This window comes from Dermacentor variabilis, unplaced genomic scaffold (assembly GCF_050947875.1).
Source record: "Dermacentor variabilis isolate Ectoservices unplaced genomic scaffold, ASM5094787v1 scaffold_12, whole genome shotgun sequence".
Classification (NCBI taxonomy): Eukaryota; Metazoa; Arthropoda; class Arachnida; order Ixodida; family Ixodidae; genus Dermacentor; species Dermacentor variabilis.
This window is the reverse complement of record NW_027460280.1, coordinates 34,666,861-34,687,289: the sequence shown is the minus strand read 5'-3', so window position 1 is coordinate 34,687,289 and position 20,429 is coordinate 34,666,861. Positions and strand designations below refer to the sequence as shown.

Here is a 20,429-nt window from a genome sequence, read left to right as displayed (position 1 = left end):
GTCTGCATTATGCGGAGCGGTACGACCCTGCACCGCTTATTTGCATTATTCTCTTTTCTTATCTTGCAGCTATAAGCTGCTGTGATTAGCAATAGAGGAAACGAAGTTGAGATGAGTAAGCACATGAAGCAGTCACATTTATCGCATTCTGAAGAAAGCAAATTCTAAGATCCCCTAGAAGGTTTTAGCCACTCGAGCAGGCGCCCGCCGCCAATTCGGCTTTGTTGTGTTGTTACCAGACACGCAAGCACGGGACGTGTTTGGCGCGAGGGTCAGCGCGACGCTGAGCTTCGAGCAAAAGCGCGTGTGACGCCGTGTTAAGGCAGCGCTCGTAACTAGCCCAGGCGTGCGCTTTCCAAGGAGATCGCGTGCCCCATGGACCTTTCGCTTCCCTTCCTATCAGCTCGGTGCGCGTCAGCGGTTCCCGAAGAACCCGAGGGACACGGACGCTCGATTGAGGCTGGCGCGATAACGCTCTTCTAACTCGGGTGGGGCGGAGGCCGGGGTTCTACCTCGGACACCGACGGGCAAACTTAACCGAGGGGCCAAAACAAAAGGGAAAGAAGCTTCGAAGGAATTGAGGCAGGCACGCGGGCACGGGCACCCCGTTCCGTGGGCGGTTTCTTATCGAGAGGCAACGCAAGAAGCTGTATTTCGCCTAGCGTCGTCATAGGCCACCACACGAGTAGTGCGCAGTTCACACGCGGTTAACCCGCCTGAGCTGGCTTCCGCGACGGCACGACGGTGGTTGATTTGTGAAATCAGGCGTGGTTACGGTTACGCCCGCGTGGCTCGTTGTCCCCGGTTTCTGAACCGCGCGTGCGGCGCATCATTAGCGGCATTCAACGCGCGTAGAGGAGGGAGCCGTGTCGCCGGCATGGAGGAGGCCGTGACTGGCAGGAATCACAATGCGAGACGCCGCCGGCGTCTTCTTGTAGCTCAGGATCCGGCGCGGAGCGCGCGCGCGCGCGATTGTTAGCGAGCCAAGATAATGGCCCTGGCGTGCTTATTCGCCATTGTTCGCGGGTCATGCCTTTGTTTTGTGGGAACGCCTCGAGCGGCCCCGTGTGTGCGCGAGACCGAGGCAGGGAACAGCGGCAGCGCGGAAGTCTATTCCGCAACCGGGTCTTATCTATTCGCGGCGGCGGGGGCTCGCTGCTTGGACGTTGCAAAACACGCGTGGTTTGTGGGTGCCGCAGCTTGTCTGACATGCTCGTCCTTTGTTCCCGATGAAGAACTGGCTCGTATATTGCGAGACAAGACAAACGATCACAGCGATTAGCCGCGTTGTGTCCGTGCACCCGCGCGATGCCGAGAACGGTTGCACCGCTGGGTGGCTCGCTTTTGGCGAAGCGTCGCGGGAGCCAAAACTATCGGGAGTTTTGGCTGCTGCGCCCCAACGTTGTAACTGAACCCATATAGCTGCCTCTGAAAAGCGATCTGGTGGAGCCAATGTGCGCATTTCCTCTCGACTGAACTGACAGGTCGTCAGCGGTGTGAACAAAAACGGTTTATTCAATGCGTTGTTTCCGACAGGATAGGCTCACCGGAATGGCGTGACGTTGTAACATTTGACTTTCAGCCTTATACACTCTGCGTTCTTTTCTTCTTTAACAGCCACTGCACTTGCAGAATAGATGGAGTTCTACGTCTTCGTATAGACCTTTTCAACGAGAACGCCCTGAGCGTCGCCACATTGGTTGTGGGGATGGCGGTGGTGGTGGCGTTCCAGCAGGCGGGGTTAGCGTGGCATACATAGCCGGCAATTGTTCCGCCTGAGCCGCCGGTGAGTTGGGATCAGGGGTGCGTCACCAGGTGTCGAAGAGCCCCGTGTCTCGCATGAAGACAATTGCTCTCTCAGTTGTAACTGCGCGTGAAACCCCGCACAATCCAGAGAGGAGGTTCTCGGTTTCCCCGATGAAAAAGTCTATACAAGATGCAAAGCGTAAAAAAAAAAAAAAAAAACGGGGGGGGGGGGGGGGAGTTCACGGTGAAATATAGGTTTCGCACCACGTGAAGAGAAAGAGGAACGTAACATACGTTCGCGTATAATAGTGTTCTTATTGCGCAGTGGCCATGAACTTCGTTTGTTGAACATAAGTGCATGTCATTCGCTTCTCCTGCCTGTGTTTTTGGTTGTTGCTGTTGTTTTTTTACAGGGTTAGTATGTTTGTGTTATGTGCGTGCATGTTATGGGGAATCGGGCGTCTTCCGTTTTCTATGTGCGTCGTGGTATAGCTGGCCCTAATGCATCCTAGCTTCCTATTTTTCTGCATTTCTTAAACAACAACGACCGGCAGCACATGTGGTATAAGGGACTTGCATAAAGCCGAGAACCCTGTGCTGCCGTCCGACGACGCTGGTTTTCGGCCGCCATTGTGAAGAATATGCACGGACAGGCGCTAGTAACCACTTACTTAGGCCACCGCGTGTTTGTCCGTATTGTGCTGTTTCTCAAGCGTTTTTTCCTTGAAATTCGACATGCCGACCTACGGCCAGTGGCGTAGCAACAGGGGGGGGGGCCGTGGGCCCCGGGTGCAATGGGCCAGTGGGGCGGGGGGGGGGGGTGTTATTTACGCCAGAATGCACCCCTCTTTCCGCCGGCTTGACTGGGTGCAAATTGCAAAGAATGCTCCGGTATCCAGTAGCCCGAGCTCAGGCACCCCATGCGTTGCGCCGCAGAATTGTCGACTGCAGCTCTTTCAACACCCCACGAAATAATTGCACGAATGTGCGGGCTAACAAATTTAATTCGCGAAATGGTCGCTAAACTACTCGCCTTAGCGGAACGTTTCATGTGGGGTGCGCTCGTGCTGTGCGTTCATGCTGGGAGCAGGGGTCGCGAAACATACAGTGAGGCGTTGTAAGGAGTTGGGGCTCTTGGGTCCCTCTTCCGTTCAGAACGCGCAGCGAAGACGAACAAAGACAGCAGCACGAGGGCGTTCAACCAGCGCGCCCGGCGCTCGCGTTTACGGCGAAGCGTTCGTTGAGAGCGACGTTGCATAAGTGGGGCCGTCAAAAGTCGCGAATGGGATTCTCTGGATCGTCGTCAGACTCGGTTCGGCCGAAGAGTTTGGCGGCGTATGACTCGACAGGCTGTAGTCGCGGGCCCGCCGCGATGTCCGGCTCGCTTTTACTTCCCCTCTCCCGCTCGCTCCGAGAAGCCGCTGCGATACCTGCCGTTATGTTTCACGCTTTCCTTCTTACCCTCGAAAGTTTCAGAAAACTGTTGTTGTTGTGTGACTTCATGTCACAAGTACAGTGTCTGTATCAGCTGCACAGAATTTTATAAAAAAAGAAAGGTGAATTTTGTAAGGATATTTCCCGATCGAGATTCTATCAAGTTATGTCTTTTTGTGATTACTAGGAACTCGGTAGCGCGAGAAATATGGCAGATAAGTAATAATCATATCCTTAATAATGCCGTAATGAGCACTTATAGAGGAAGCACTTCAATTCGAGAACTGAGGACTCAAAGTCATATTATTAACTCAACAAAAACTTCTTAAATAAATCGTTTTGGGTGCTACAACCTACAGTACTTTGGCACTGCGGGCGGCGCCCAGTATGAAACCCGGAAATTGTCGATATCCTCGCCTTCCTCGACTACATCAGGGGGGGGGGGGGGGTTGACAGAAGACCTATGGGCCCCGGGTGCCAGACGACCTAGCTACGCCACTGCCTACGGCTGCGTGCCACTAAGATACGTACACAGTTCAAACAGTAAAGTATGCATAAGTGCACCACATCGAATACAGCGTTCAATGTACCGATTTCATTTGTGAACTCCGCTGCTTCATAGTGCGGCAGGTTGAGCTTTAGTGCTGGGTTTAAGGAGTGCACCACGCCATCTGTTAGAGCGGCGTAGTGCAGATCAGCAAAGCGGAGGTAATATGAAATAGAACGTGGACGCAAACAATGATACTGCTATATAATTTGTGGCAACCGAAAAGCTTGTGTCAAAATAACTGCTGATGAAAAAGAAATGGTGACAACAGTTAGAAAGAAGGTACGCAAACGGCGATTGCTTGATTAACTGCGTGGTAGAGAAAGTCAGCAGCGATACAGAAGAAATTACACACGCCTGAGGTACCAAAGGCGCTGAGAATGCAATAGTCGGCGCTGCGTGGAACTTCCAACGAAAAAACTTCTAAAAAAGTCCGCCTGAAGTGGCACCGTGAACAGAATGTAATCACCACCAGTGTAAGTGCCTCAGCAAAAGTGACGAGAGCGTCTGTGCTAAAGAATACGTATCTACAACTAAGGGTGACCACGTGTGATCACAAAAAGTAATATCTGGCCAGAGAGTTGTAAGCGTTTCACAGTGAAACCAGGGGCCCTACAACGTAAAGCTATTCCAATATGTTTCTATTCCAATCTCCTGACGTCAAATCTGCGTAACCACCGACGCAAGCACCGGGCGGTCACCCGCAGTGTTGTCGGAACAGACCAATCAAACGCTCTCCTCGTTCATAGGAGGTCACTTTTGTTTGCTTGAAAAACGAATAACATTGCCTACGCTGAGCGGCTTGTCGGGTCTAATTGGCTGAGAATAAGCGAGGAGAACGCTCAAGTGGAGAGGGATTGAATGGGGCCGAGCCACTGCACTGAAAGTCGATAACCGGATGAAGAGGGTGGTGCCGGCGTCTACGATTGGTCGGCTTTCACTTACTTAGCTTGCGGTGGCTGGTCGAAAATCGCGGCGGCATGCAACGGAAGCTCAAGAATGACGCTTAAACGGACCCGCAGCAAAGAAGAGTTGGCAGAATGAGGGGGTAAACGTCCCGAAAGGGCTCGAAAACGTTACACGGCCACGCAAGCAGTTTTATTATACGCAAATACACCCATGCTCTCCGGCAGGTGCGAGTCGCCAGCGTCTGAGTGATCGGCGGCAGCGATCTTCTATTCCTTTCGGAACGGGGCAGCTTGCGGCTATTGTGAAGAAAATTCAGTTTTGTTCGACATAATAATGCATCTTTATCACGTACACGTCACTTTGACGCGGTGAGTTCTTGCGGTTTTGTGACGTCGCATGACAGGCAGGTGAAGTGGGTGCAGCCCGAAAACTTTTTACCAATAGCCGAGGGCTAATGGCGAAAAGGGGTCGAATCAGAAATAACTGTTTTTCTTTTTTCTGTCAAATCATACATAATCAATGTGTACACATCACATCAGATGGGGAGGTATCGCGGTTTTCGTGACGTCGCGTGACAGACAGGTGAAGTGGGGGTGGTCGAAAAAAGTTTTTGACCAATCGTGCAGGGCTGATTGCAGAATTGGAATAGAAAAGTTAGGAATAGTTTTACGTTATAGCGCCCCAGAACACCCACACTGCATAGATGACAATTTAAGCTGTCTTTTTGTTATTGTTCCGGTAATATTATTTATTCATATACCACGTGCTACACTCTTTGATAGGCTACCGTCGAACGTTTCAATTATTCTGCTGGCACTGGAGGTGGTTAAACAAACAATTACTTAATGGCGTTTGACGTCGTGCGGCTTCGTAGTAGGACATTGTAATAGCTAGCTCAGTATTAGATTTGACCGCCAGTTTTTACACGCGCGGTTCAATCTAAGTGCACGGAAGTTTGCGGATTCAGCGTACTAAAGAGAGAGGGAAAAAAAGCAAGGGTAACCGCGGACAACGCTGGAGTGAGAATATTATGCAGCGATGGCACTGAAGAAACAACTGCACGGCCGTTGGTGCTTGGTGACACGCGTTTGCCACACACGTGGAGAACGAAAAGAACCAAGATGACTGCGAAGCGGAATGTAGGCCATGCAGCTTTTTGCCTCGGCAAGCAAAGGGGTGCACAATTCCGCGCGCAGTTGGCGTGCCCTTTCTTTGCCCGCGACCGCTGGGCTGTTGACTTGACCGTCCGCATTCGTGCGGGCGCAAGCAGCCATCGAGTTGGCGACGCAGAGGAGAGATGGGCCAGAAAGCCGCGCAGGAAAGCTCGTTGCGCAGGCCGCAACGATGCTCTCGAATGCAGTGCGGGGAATGCAAGCACAATAAGGAAATGCTCGCTCGGTCTGCATTCCCACCTACGTAACGGCCTCTCGGAAGGCGTGTTCCCGGCCTACCGAATCCGGTGTTGGGAGTACAGAACTATTTCTATTAAGAATGCATCGGACGGTGCCCGCTAACGTGCTTGCGAACGCTGCCGTCCGGGAAACACGAAGGACGGGAAAAAAAGGTGTGTGTGTGTGTGTGTGTGTGTGTGTGTGTGTGTGTGTGTGTGTGTGTGTGTGTGTGTGTGTGTGTGTGTGTGTGTGTGTGTGTGTGTGTGTGTGCGTGTGCGTGCGTGTGTGTGTGCGGAGTGGGGGGGGGGGGGTGTTCCGAAGCATGCAGTTGTTTCCAAGCAGCATGCAAATGAAGTTGCATGGCAGGAAAGCCGGACAGCCAATCTTTCAGCTGAATTGCCGATGCTGTATTGCTTTAGGCAAGTGAGTGGTCGACGGAACATGCCGCCGGTTGTGTTTTAGTACAACAGCTATCTTCCGCGAAACCGCTGTTTCATTGTTCTCAGTGAATGGGGACCGACGACTGCAGTTTTCTATGCTGGGGACGTTTCGTAGTCTCGCGCTATTGTATTTAATATTTCTAGGATATAACGGAAAAAAATTGAAGAAGAATAATGTACGATATCAAGACCTTCCCGGATGAGAGATGGTTTCCGAAACGCAATATTTTATTTATGGATAAATTTTCTTTTAATGTTTAATGTTTAAGCACTGTTCCGGTAGGCAACATGTTTTCTAAGATGCTTTTTTACGGCTCTCAAAATATGCACTAAGTTGGATAGCTTGGGAATAAAACGCACGATTTTATAATTGAGGCAGCAGATTAGGAAAATATTGCTTAGCATCCTTGCAGTCCTCTATATTTGTCTTTGTGGCATGGTAACGATATAAGACAGCAAATCTGACATCATATCCAATGAATCACATTCGTCTCGTCTAATGCATTTTTCTTTCATCTGTGAGAGGCGATCGACCCAACGACAAAGGATTCATTTGAAAGTGGTAGAACGCGCAATAAGAATACGCGCCACTGGGCAAGCGGAGACAAACTCGCATAGTTCAAATGTTCACAGTTAAAATTTTCATACGTAGAGTGAGAAATTACGTAAAAATATAGTCCTACCACTAAATCTGACCGCATTTGCAAAGACGTACAGGTTGCGCCATAATGCCTGTCAAACATTTCACACTTCCAATTGCATTAACAGTTTTAGCGCAAAAAAACGCACGACATGAGAGAAAGCACACAGGACACAGCGCTTGTCATATGTGTCTTCTCTCATGTCGGGCGTTTCTTTGCCCTAAAACTATTAACATGCAATAGCAACTAGGGCACCAGTTTGTTTTGTTCAAATAATAATTGTGCCTATAATTTTTAACATTTGTCCACATCGTTTGTTCAAACATTTCAAGCATTTCTTCAATCTTTCTTCTTTATTTCGACCGTGTTTCATTCTGGTGTCTTTATTTGTCGGAATATGTCATGCCCTTGCGCCCATCGACACACGATCTAGTCACTAAGCGATGCCGGATATTATTCTTCCGAGATCGTCGGAATAAAAAAAAAATCACCATAAGATTGCTTACTGGGCTTTTAAGCGTAGCATACTCAAGGACTTAACCCGCAGTCCACCTGTACCTGTGGCCCATTCTGACATTAAGAAAATTGTGAGGAAGAGAATTTAATCCAGCCAGGAAGCAGCATCGGAAAATTGGCCTTGATGCTGAATGTGTCGGCAACAACAATAAGAATAACCGCTAGAAGGAGCCTAAAAACGTTCCCCTACAAGCTCGGGAATAAAACATGGACTGATGGAGAGGCAGAGAAAAGAAAGACGGGAACAATGGCGGCTTCTCTTGGCACGGGAGGTAAAGGGAGAACACTTGACAATTGTCTTCACCGATGAGAAAATGTTCATTGTATAGGCCCGTTAGTACACTCAGCACTCTTGTGTGTTTACTCTGACGTCAGAGCTTCCTGCAGCTGGACAGTTTTATCAAAATTCCCATCCGGCACCTCTCACGGTTTGAGCTGGAATAGCCACCACGGCGCTGGATTGCTATTGTTTTTGTGCCAAAATGGCGCAAAGATCAACACTGGCTGACACCTTGAAGGAATTCTAGCGCCTCATCTGCTGCCGTGGTGCCAGTCCCACTTTGGCGAGAAGTCTAGGGCTTTGCAGCAGCACGGTGCCCCAGCACAGATATCAAAGAGGAAATCGACACCACAGCAATGGTGTGGTGCTGTCACGCTTGACTTCATTCCAGCTGAAGAGTGGCCGGCAAACTCCCCAAACTCAAACTCAATGGATCTCTCTTTGAGGGCTATTCCTGAAGAAGGGGCTTGCGTCCATGAGCATACCGGCATTGTGGCCCAGAAAGCATCTCCAGCGTGAGCATGGAGAAAAATTATTTCGGGTATACCTTGCGGGACGCTATTGAAACGTAGCCAGAACATTTACAGGCCATGATCACGACCAAGAGTGCAAATATTGCTTAAATATTTGGTGTTGCACTCCTAATGTATCGGGTAAATGCTCTACAAAAGATTTCCTGCGATTATCTAATCCTAACAGAAATATTAGGCATAAACTTCGGGACAGCATTTATGGCGCACCCTGTATATTTGGTAAGAGATCGCCAAATGACACAAGCAAGAAGCAGATTTAAGTCATGGACAAAAGGCACCAAGCAGTATGGAACGGCGAAAGGCCAACAAGCGTGGAAAAAAAGAAACGTCAGTAGTGGACAGTAGTGGATTATGGGAACGAAAGCTACGTGTGCTATTCGTCTGCGTGGAAACTAATGCGAAGTTTCACAGGTTTCATACCATGCATTTTTCATACAAGGGGGCAATGGGATTAAGCCAACCAGCGGCGTAGGGCCTCGACAACGTGGCGTGAGGACCAATAGGTAGGCAATAAGCACGTCGTTGAGCGCCTGCAACATCATAAGACATTTTTATTAAGAATCTTAAGGCTCAGGGTAGTGTAATGAAAATCCGGCAGTTCAGGCCCACTAGGCAGACCAGCGACCACGTCGGCGTCCACATTTAACACCGGGGCCACACATTTCAGCTTCGCTGGTTTACCATCTTTACGGCTTGCCCGAACGGTTTCTATTTTTTTTTTAACGGTTGCTCAGAGCCCTCAGCCATTTCTGCACGCTTGGTACTGAAGAAAGATGAGTGAATTTCTCGACGTAACTTCATTTCCATATAAATTTCAGTGAATTCCGCCAAATTTCAGGTGCACCATCAAGTGATAAAATGTCATTCATTGTGAGTGTTCTTGTCGGACATGGCATTCGTTCATCCGCGCGACAGCAGCGTTTCCTTCAGGTCATTCTCCTGTAAAGCGTGCCCCACTGCATACATTATCGTTGTCCGGCAAAGCAAACAATAAAATTCACTTTCTGCGTTTGCGTCAAATGTTGAGTGCAAGGTCATGCTTGCATATTAGTAAACCAGGCTATCCCAGCAACAAAAAGCCCAGAATCACTCCATTCAACCGTCCTAGCGTTAGCGAAACGCTGTGTTGCGAACCGAAGTAAGTCAGGTATGTTTCGATTTGCTCAATTTAAAAGACCGGTGTCAAAGCGAGCCTTCCAAAGCATCACCGCAAAACATACCCAACCATAAGGCGCGTTTGTTTTTCTGGGTGCATGCTTTGTCCTCAGTTATTTCAGAAGGTGGCTAATATTGCGATGATACGAAAAAACAAGAAAGAACGATTCGCCTGATTCCGTCGGCTTATATGTATATATATATATATATATATATATATATATATATATATATATATATATATATATATATTACCACTTAATTCTTTACCGAAAGCAAGGTAGTGCGAAAGCACCTGTTTAACGACAGAAAACTTTTAACTAAAAGAAAAGTTATTGTTTCCCGTAAAACAGACAGTAAACACTAGCATTTTGCTTCGGTCAAATCACCCAGACGCTTCCAGCTTCCAACAGAACCGATCAGTCTTCTCGTCGGCGCTTTCATGGGGCGTGTTTCTCACATACTGTGATATTTTATTATTGTTATTCTGCGAATGGATACGCGTGGCAACCCAGAGAACTCGGATGTGGAAGAAACATTCAGTTTACAGCTCTTACCTGCTTTTGTTCTTTTTTTTTCGTTCGTTCCTTTATTCGTGAGCTCGCAATTGTCAAGAGTATCCCGCGGGTGCGCAGAGACCATCGATCGTGAGACGCGAGGCCGGTATACAAAAGCGTCGTTCCAGCCTCGAAGCAAAATTGTCCCTATTGCGGCTCGTGCTAGTAACGTATGGAAAAGACGCTTCAAAAAATATAAACGAACCTCAGCCCAGTCGTGTTTTTCTGGTACAAGAAACGGTGTACGGAAGTTTTATTCAGCCAGAACGGTGTGGAAGAGCGGTGAAAAAAAGCCCAAACATGGCTGAGGTGTGTCATGATAATGCATTGAATAATCTAGACGAAACTGACACATTCGGAGCAAATGAAACCTTGCAGTAAATCCGATATGGGAAGCAGCCAAGTCGGCGATGAAATGTTTATAAGTGAATTGTTGCGAGGACTCGCTGAAGATACTCGCTGAAGTTGCGGTTTGAGTTGTCCGACGCAATGACTCAGGAGAAGACATGTACGAAGAAAGTGTGCTGATAAATAGGTGAATCGTACGCGCACAGCCGCCACACCCTGGATTGATTTAGAGCCTTAGGTGAGTGTTGTGTGCCTTGAAATCAAGCTTGTGTCGGAAAAGGGATCCAAACAATGACAGCGATAAAGACGACGTAGAGAGAAAGGTGCGCCAGTGATTCGTCAAGGTGCCGCAAAGATCTGAACACGTATACCTCGGTCAGATTAGGCGACATCCGGTCCACTGTTGTCAAAGGTATGATAACTACGAATGCTACAGTAAGTAGGCACCTGGTAGAACTTATTAACCTCCTTGCGCAATTTCAGGCAATGCCATACAAGATCAGCCATGCTGTGCAGCGCAAAACAGTGCTTAGGTTGTCCGTGTTCGATGATATAGTTTCTTACATACCTTATCGTATGAAATGCATCTACTGGGTGTCCGAAAAGTAGCTGTGCAGTGAAAATGGTAGTCTTCAAATGTTACGTTTTACTTACGGTAGTGCAGTGATCTCTACAGGAGATGCTGAAGATGTCCACCATCGGCATAATAAGAATATGTCTACACACGGCGCTGAATATTGTAAACACTCATTGGAGGGTTGCTGGAGTTATCTGTGCAATTTTCTAAGTAATGGCGGTCTGTAGCTTCTGCAGTGTGTGAGGATTGTTCGCGTACGCCCGGCCCTTGCGTGCACCCCGCAGACGTTATCACACGAAATGAAGGTCTTGTGCTATCGTATCGCGCATGAAAGTGCGATGTTATCCACAATCACCATCACATTGTTTATTTTCTCACTGCAGACTTATTTTCCGGACACCCGGTACAAACTTCATGCTGTGAACGGCTGATACAACGCTACGACAGTGAAAGCTATTAGTAATACGAAGTTTCGTAGCCAAGCTGCAAGGTCGAGCTGCTGGATTGCATTAAAACCGGACGATTATACGAGTGCGACGCCGTCCTCATGCTGTTTAATGTCCAGACAGTGCGAACGTCAACAAGAATTGCACCACACCGAACTTCAGTATTGTCGACAAAACTAAGGGGAATCTCATCCGCTGTTAGAGGCAGCCATCAAATGGCTTGCGCTGAAGGTCTTTATAGGAATGGAAACTGAGATTTCCACCGTTTCCAGAACAGCAAGATTGCTTGACGGCATCACAAATCCTAACGACTCCCGCGTTTGAGACACCCTGCGACCATATTGGGGCCCATAGTATAGGCTTCGGAATTGGAAGGCGTTTGCTTGTCTGATGTCTACATACTGTGGAACACTGACTCCTGAACAATGAATATGCAGACCGTCGGCACCGGAAAATCAGCGACAGCCCCTGTCACACACACATGTGACACCACAGAGGGTCAAGACGCACTTTCCTCTCCAGAGTTCTCTTGAATGGACTTCCGGGAGAAGCGTCCCGATAGTCTTTCGGTCTTTCCAGCAACGAGTGACGCCGAGAGTCAAGTCGATGCGCTGGGGCGCTGAAGAACGAATCAGCGCGCTCATAGCTGGGCACACCAAGTGTTGCCCAATCACTTGCAGTTCATGTTCTTTTATTCCCTTCATACTTTTCTTTGTTTTAGTCCTTCTTTCCTTTTTCTTTCTTCCTTTTTATTTCTCTTGAGCCATGCTCCCTAAAGGGTTGCAGAAAATAGCGCATTTATCTCTTTAAAATCTCTCTCTGTTTTTTTCGTCCTCTTCCTTCCTTCCTTTCGTTCTTTCTTTCTACAGAAAGAGAAGCAAGAGTGAAAAGCTACAATGTCTGACACGGGCACTTCCTTTCTTTACAGTAAACATGCGAATATAAACAGATCAATATACATCTTTGAACTGGTTTCTTTAAAAGCATTATACTAGAAACTAATGAGGTACATGATGTTCTTGTGCGTCCTTCATTTATAAATTAACATCTTGTATCTTCACATGCGTGATAAGTAATACACAGACAATACATGCATTTAAAACATACTATATGACTTTTTCACTATTATAACTCCCAAGCATGTTCCAGAAAAAAATATTTATTCAAGAAAAGTATTTTCACTTAGTGTTTAAATTTATGCGTGCGTAAATCAGTTTCTGCTCCAACTATTATAAATTAGCTACCGGACAGTTTGTGTCGGGGTGGCTAAAATTTTTTTCTAACTAACGGCGTTCTTCTGTACTGCCTGCTTAATTGCTACTGTAATGGTAATGGAGAATGTGACGCTCTCAAAACGTAAAACCTCCTGTTTTTTATTTGCAAAGGTATAAATTATCGTAGTATGCCCGGATAGCTTGTATCTATAAGTACTCGATGAAAGTGTTGTGCGACGGAAGATTTGTTCGTTTAAAAGCCTACTTATCTATGGGCGTAAAAGGTAATCTATGAAGGTTGGTACACTAAAAAATGAGCGCCAATAGCACTTTCCGCTTCACTGCTGCCCTGAAACGCAACGGCGTGGAGGCACGTCCTATACCAAATGGTGCTGTCGCAGCAGCAGTCTCTAGTGAGAGGTCGTGCCATGATCTCCTGAGCTGATGACTTGCTATGTGCTAACATGATGTAAAAAGCCTAAAACTGATTTGGTTTCAAGAAATGGATCTCTACCCAGGAACATTGCTGGATGAAGAAGAATGACATCTATTGGCTACAGGAAAGTACTTTTTTACGTTGAGGATCTACTTCCTGACATTCTATCAAAACATGGAGGACCGTCAGCCTCTCACCTCAACTACACGCTCGAAGGTCACCACCAGTCAGTAAAAAATTAGGAGTACCATGTTTTCCCTATCCTGAGTTGGGAAAATGGGACATCGGTTTGTCGAGTTTTTGTTATGGGTGGCCAAAGTGCTAACTGTGGTTTGATGACGGGGGTTTTATTAAGAGTTTTATTGTCCCATATACGTTGCCAATATTCCCTCATTTTGTTTCGTATGAAATACGTCAGATTTAAGGCATAAACAGCCATTGAATAATTAATAGGTTTTGTTGTTATCGATGCAGCGATTTGGTCAGCAAGCATGTTACCCTCGATTCCTCTATGGCCACGCACCCAGCATATTATGATGCGTTGATGAGAGCCACGCATAATGCACAAAATTGAATAGAGATCAGTAAATACAGGCTTTTTCTTATTTTGTGGCGACACTAAAGCTTCAACGATGCTTAATGAATCAGTGAATATACTTGTCTTCTTTTATTTTAAATGCTTGATGCGTTATGCAGACGTCAACAGAGCATTGGCCTCAGCCGTAAATATGCCTATTTCCGGATGCAGAACGTCGGATTCCGAGAAGGATGGACCGATTGCAGCATAAGAAACGCCAACATGCGACTTTGGCGCCAGTGCGCAGGTGCCTGTGTGCAGGCGGATACCCAGATGGTGGACGGGATCCAGCATCTTTTGTGCACTCGGCGTGACAGAGTGATAAACAACGCCTCCATAACCAATTATGATCGAATGAAGCTCTTGCAAAGGCTCATTAAAAACTTCTTGTCGCTGCCCCACATTGCGTGAGATAGAGTTTTCAGTAAGTTCGTTGTTTTTAAGCATTTCGTCTTGAAATATTTGATGTGTGGAATGAAGGTCAGTTTTGAGTCAAACATGATGCCTAAAACCTTGTGGTCATTGTGCACAGGTATTCGTTGGCCATACAGTTCAATACTGGGATCCGGAACCAGTCCTTTCTTTCTTGAGAAAAGAACACAGCAGCTTTTCTGGGAGTTAACTATGAATCCATTTTGTTCTGCCCATTTAGACACATTGTTCAGGCCATGCTGCGCTTGCCCCTCACACACTGCGAGGTTACAAGATATTGCACATCGTCTACGTAGACAGAATAGAGAATAGTTGGAGGTAGCGATGCACCGAGCGAGGTTATATTAAAAATGAAAAACGTGCAGCTGAGCACGCCTCCTTGAGGCACACCACTTTCTTGTGCAAATGAGCGCGACAATACGTTTCCAATTCTTAGTAGGAATGAGAGGTTGGACAGGTAGTTTTTTATATTGTTAAGCGTATTCCCTCGAATGCCCACCTCCGACAGGTCTCGCAATATTCCGTGTCACCCCGTCGGGTCGTACGCCTTTTCCATATCGATAAATATGGACGAGAAGTACTGCCTTTAAACAAATGCATCCCGGATGTTTGCCTCGATGTGCGCGCGATGGTCGGTTGTAGACCAGCCTTGTCTAAAACCACATGAAATGGGCCAAGCCTTTTATTGGACTCGAGGAAATGTACGAGACCGGGATTGATAATTTTTTTTCGAAAAGCTTACAAAGGCATCTCGTAAGCGCTGTAGACCGGTAACTGGTCACCGCTGAAGAATCTTTACCATGCTTCAATACCGGGATAACAAGATCCTCCTTCCAGTTGAATGGCAGATACCCAGCAGCCTAGACAGTTTTGAAAAGTAGGAGTAGCGTAAATTCTGTTGTCTGGATGGAGGTGTTTGATCATGTCGTACATGATTCTGCCAGGTCCTGGTGCAGAACTCTAACATGTGGTGAAGGAAGCTCTTAACTCGGCAACGCTGAAAGGACGATTGTCAGGCTTGTATGGGCTTCATTGACGGTTGAGTTACTTCCTTTCTACTATTTGTTCGTATTTATGAAACAATTCCGAATAGTGGATCGACCTAGACACGCGCTCTAAATGTTCACCAAGAGTGTCAGCCTGGTCTTCCAGCTTGTTTCTTTCTTCATCCACCAGGGGCAACGGATGGCGGCAGATCGCGGTCAGGCGAGCACAAACAAGGACAAAGTGAGGAGTGGACAGCACAAGCGCTTACTTCCAACTGGTCGTGCATTTACAAAATTGCATCATATGAACACTCTCCTTCATGACTTCACAAGACCGAAATGCCGACATCAGTTGGCCATGCTCAGAAACTTAGTTTCTTGGGACGATAGAAAAGCAGAAGGTGCGCTGACACATGACACACCCGCCTCTCTTGTTTCAATTATCTCCTTAACGTTCTGGTCCTTATTTTTAGCTACTATCTAAGAATCAGGATGTTAGGGACATAATTGAAACATCTTCAAAATACTCTTTCCACTACTCTCGAATCTGTACAAAATCGCTCAGCTCGTTTCATTTTCTCAGCCTATTCCTATCATGTAAGTGTGACTGAACTAAAACGTAATGCTCATCTCACAACTTTAGCGAACCGCCGAAAAATTTCCAGACAGTGTCTGTTTCATAAATTTTTTATCATCCATCTCTGAACTCCATTATCAGCTCCGCACATCGCATTTCCAATCGCACAAACCACGGGAAGGCCGTCGACCCTCCCCCTGCCCGCAGTTCTGCGCATCTGTCATCATTTTTCGTCCATACAGCAAGGGACTGGAATGACCTGCCAAACGCCATCGTTGATCAGATCGACTCATTGTCATTCAGGTCGTCCATAGAAGCAATGTACTGCTGAAATTCCACCCCCTCATGTAATACCCCTTCAATGGGGCCTTTGAGGTACTAATAACTAAATAAAGTAAATAAATAATTGAAGCAAATTGTATTAGAAAGGCAGGTGTGTCGTGTGTTATCGTAGTTTGTCATGAGATTATAATAGGTTGGCTCCTTTTGATTGAAGAGGCATGCACAGAAGTTCACTAGGAAGTTTTCTATGAATTGACCTCTCGCGTTGGATCGTGAGTCTGGTCCCATCGTGTTGCGAGCGTTAAAATCACCCACGAGTATGTAGAGCTCCGGAAGCTGATCAATGAGGTTATAGAAGTCTGTTTACCCGAAATAATAATTTGGAGGTATATATATGGAGCATACGGTTACCAGCTAACTGAAAAGAATAGCCCGAACCGACACTGTCTTAAGGGGCGTATGAAGGGCGGCATGTTGACAAGCTACAGACTTGTCGGCAACCATGCCTACTCCGCCGGACGGCACGTTAACCTAATCGCGGCCTTTTCGAAAAATGGTGTACTGACGAAGACAGTTTCTGTTTGTGGGTTTCAGATGTGTCTCTTGTACACACAGCATCTTTGGATTAAATTGACGTAACAGTTACTTGACGTCATCGAGGCTGTGGAGGAGACCTCTGGCGTGTGTTGCCATATCGATAATAATTTCTGCTGTGTGTTTAAGAGAAAACGATGTTTGCCCACGGGGCCCTTTCCGGGCCCCATTGATGCGAGTTTTGTCTTTTTTGGCGCGCTCCTGAGAGCTTTGCCGACCCTTCGGCGTCTCGGATGCCGATGCACGTGGCGACGTATTCTTCACGTCCCCTGAGGCGCTGGATGCCCGCTCGCGGTTTACGCTCGCGAGTGTTTTTGGATTCTCTGCTCGAATAGAGGCCCTAGAAGTCCTAGAGCCCGCAGGCCCAGAGGGAAGCTGGCTGTTCTTGTTGGGTGGGAGAACAGCAGTAGCTGATCCCGCAGTGGGGGCGAGTGGCGCTACCGCCGGTCCACTCTGCGTGGTCCTAACGGCCGCCAAGAGCATTTGTGGCACTGCCCCCTGCCGTGCTACTTAGGAGAGTGTATCAATGTGTAAAGAGCAGGTCGCAAAGGTCAAGACAGAAGAAGAACAGGACCGGCGCCACTCGAGACTGGCAAACAGAGACTGCGATCAAGTCGACGCACAAAATGGCAGGATCGGTGCGAAAGCTTCGTTGAAAGGAAGGGCCCAATGTAAAAGAAATGCGCTCAAGTAAAACTCTTGCGTGGGCTAGTTCGTTCGTGCTTGAATGTGTAAAGAGCAGGGCGCAAAAATCTTCTGTCCTGCTCTTTGCGCCCTGCTCTTTACACATTCAAGCATGAACCAACTAGCCCAAGCAAGAGTTTTACAAGGAGAATGTAGTTCCCTGTCAACAGAAAGGCGCTTGCGTGGAGTGAAGTGGGTCGTTGCAGCTGTCCGCGGGGTGGTCATGGAACGAGGACTTTGCACAGGTGGTGCAGCCACGGCAGCTCTGAGAGCCGTGACCGAATGTTTCGCACTTGAAACGTCGTTGTGCATTTGGTACATACGGTCTGACATTGATTTTGATGCAGCTTGTTTCAACATTTTCGGAGAGCGCGCTGGTACGACAGGTAAGAATCAGTTGTTTTATGCGAATTTCCTTATCGGCTCGCCGAATCTTAATTCATTGCACATTCGTGACATGTTGTTCCTTTGAGCATTCTAGGAGTTGTGCCTCCGTCAATTCTAGCAGGTTATGTTCTGAAACTATACCTCGTGTGCTACTGAGGGAACCATGAGGGAACCATTTACTGAAATTGGGGTTTCAGCAAATTAAGCGATATTTGTCAATATGTTATGTTGGACTTTGCCACGAACTTAAAGGAGAAGGTCGCTAGTGGTCATTTTCATAATTTTGTATCCGGGGCCCACAGTGTCGCTGAGGCAGTTCGCGACAACAAAAGGAAATATTGTTCTTACACTCTTTTAGAGGGTTTCAGTATGGATCATGTGGAAACGTTGGAAGATTTCTTTGCTCTTGTCAAAAAAGTTAAATGATTCATTGGTGCACCCTCTTTTCTAAAGAGCACGATCAGGCAGCTTTGGGAATGAGCTCGAAGCCATAGATATATTCAAATTGCGGCAGCTGTGCCAGCCGCCCAACAAGGAGATGCGACAAGATTGTGTATAAAGTCTGCCAGCGCCAGCAGTACACAGCCGCTATAACCTAATACGATATAACCTAGGTAGGTTGTTTCGCACAAGGTTAACCCTCATTCCCAGAAAGATCGCAAGTGATACAGAAGTGAGTAGAAAACAGGAAAGATGGAAAGTAAGAGAGAACGGCGAAGATTGGAGAAGAGAACAGGAAAATTCAACTATGGATTTCCCCCGGATGGGTCAGTCCGGAGGTGCCGTCTACGGGAAGCCGAGTCCAAAGGGGTGCGTTGCCTCCACCGAGGGGCCTTAAATGTCCGAACACTCAGTTTCAGCTCAACCCCCAGGATTTCCTTTTCCCCAGACACGGCTAAGCCGTACATGCTTGGACACGGGAGGGTCTAGCCCTCGTGTGCTCGGGTAAATGGTGTTGCAAAACACCAAACGCCTGCTGGGGCAGACGCCCCTGCGCGATCTTTCTCTCTCTTTCCCTTTATTTGTTTTCCAGACCAACCACTTGGTGGTACGGGTGTTAACGGTAGAAGAAAACTGAAGGACAAGAATCATTAGAAAATATTACCCTGCATCCCAGGCAGTGTGAACTAGGTGCGTTCAGTTCAGTAACTGTAAGCGCAATGTCAGGAGTGACGCATTGAATCGGCGATTGTCTCCGCGGAGAGGGTTCCCTCAGCCGCATGAGTTGCATCTCAGAAGTTACACGCAACATGCAATCATCTAAAGAATTAAATCATGGGGTTTAACGTCCCAAACCTGCATCTTGTTCTATAATGGACGCCGTAGCGGAGGGCTGTGGATTGATGTTGACCACCATTGGAGTGAATCCAACGACACGTTTGATTGTTCTCGTAGGGGTGCCGTGTCGGACAGCCTTCACCTACGCTGCGGGAAGCGGTAGCCAGACAGAGCAGGTGGCGAGAGAGGGACTTGCATCGCGTTGTGTCGATAGCGCACGGCGCCCTGCATAACGACGCCTCATCGCCGGATCGCTTCCCTCTCGCTGTCTCCCAGCGAAGCCATACTCGACGACATCCGGAGCTCTCGTGCCGCTACGGAACGCTGTCGGGCGCGTCGCGGGGTCTTCGCGCGAGCGATGATTGCGGCCGCTATCGGCACCTCGCAGGCCCGCGCGCTGCTGCCACGGACGAGCGCTGAAGGCCGAGCAATGCGGCGAAGACGGCCTGCGGTGGCAGCCGCGTTACTCTTTATTTCTATGACGCTGAGAGGAATTCATCGTTTAAAAACGAGCGGAATAATTGTCCCGGCCTGCGAGAATCTTCAAGAGCAGGCGAGTGATGGTGCAGCCTCTTTGAGTATAGCCTACACAGATGTCGGAAAAACAAACGTTCGAAACTTCTTTATTGTAAGTCATGCGTCGAGGTATAGACAGCCATTTTCACAACTCACAGTGCCAGCGACGCATAAGCTCATTAGACAAGAACAAAACTTCGCAGGACTAGATAATAAGTAGCACATAAGAGTGTCGATACCCGTTGTTTCGTTGTTGTGCTTTTCTCCTTTTTACATGCAGTTGACTGCGCATTCACGTTTGCGATAACTGCTTTATAGCTGCTATGCGCTTGTTTATAAGTAGTGCATAATTTACGCTGTGCTGCAAACAAGATAGTTGGGCACCTTACCAACTATAAGTAAATAAATAAATAAATAAATAAATAAGATAATCAAGCAGGTATTGGAAACACTTTAACGTGGTTATGATCCTGATTCATCAGTAGATGTGTCCTACGGTGTATAACTGAATGGTGGCTGTAGGTGAGCGAGGAGGAGGGGGGGGGGGGTTCATGCTCTTCTATTCATATGTCGTGTTTTCTCATTCTAGTACAAAGAAATGTAAAATGTCTGCAGTTCAAGAAGTTGTTAAGACCACACGTCTTTTTTTTTCTTTTTTTCTTTTTACACGTTTACAACTCAGCGCGTTTGACGGTGCCACTTCCCACGGACGGAACTTCCCTTGTTCTGCTTTATTTTCGCGAACTGCATTCCCCCTGCTGCGGACTTATCGCTAAGATGTCCCGAAATGGGCTTCACGTAATTCTTCGCAGAATCGTTGCTGACGCAGCAAGGGGTTGCTGGCAGCTACCAAGTTTTAACAGGACCGCTTTGTGTACTTTACGCTGCGTCGTGCTTTGGGCACGCGCCCGGCCGTTCGAGAACACGTGCTCCCACTTTGGCTCGC

The 20,429-nt window shown here is 47.5% G+C and overlaps 1 protein-coding gene across 1 annotated transcript in view; it reads right to left on the bottom strand.

The window, feature by feature from the left end:
• The window catches only part of LOC142566232 (cell adhesion molecule Dscam1-like), a 706,104-nt gene that overhangs the window by 479,586 nt on the left and 206,089 nt on the right, over positions 1 to 20,429 (bottom strand). The window lies entirely within an intron of this gene.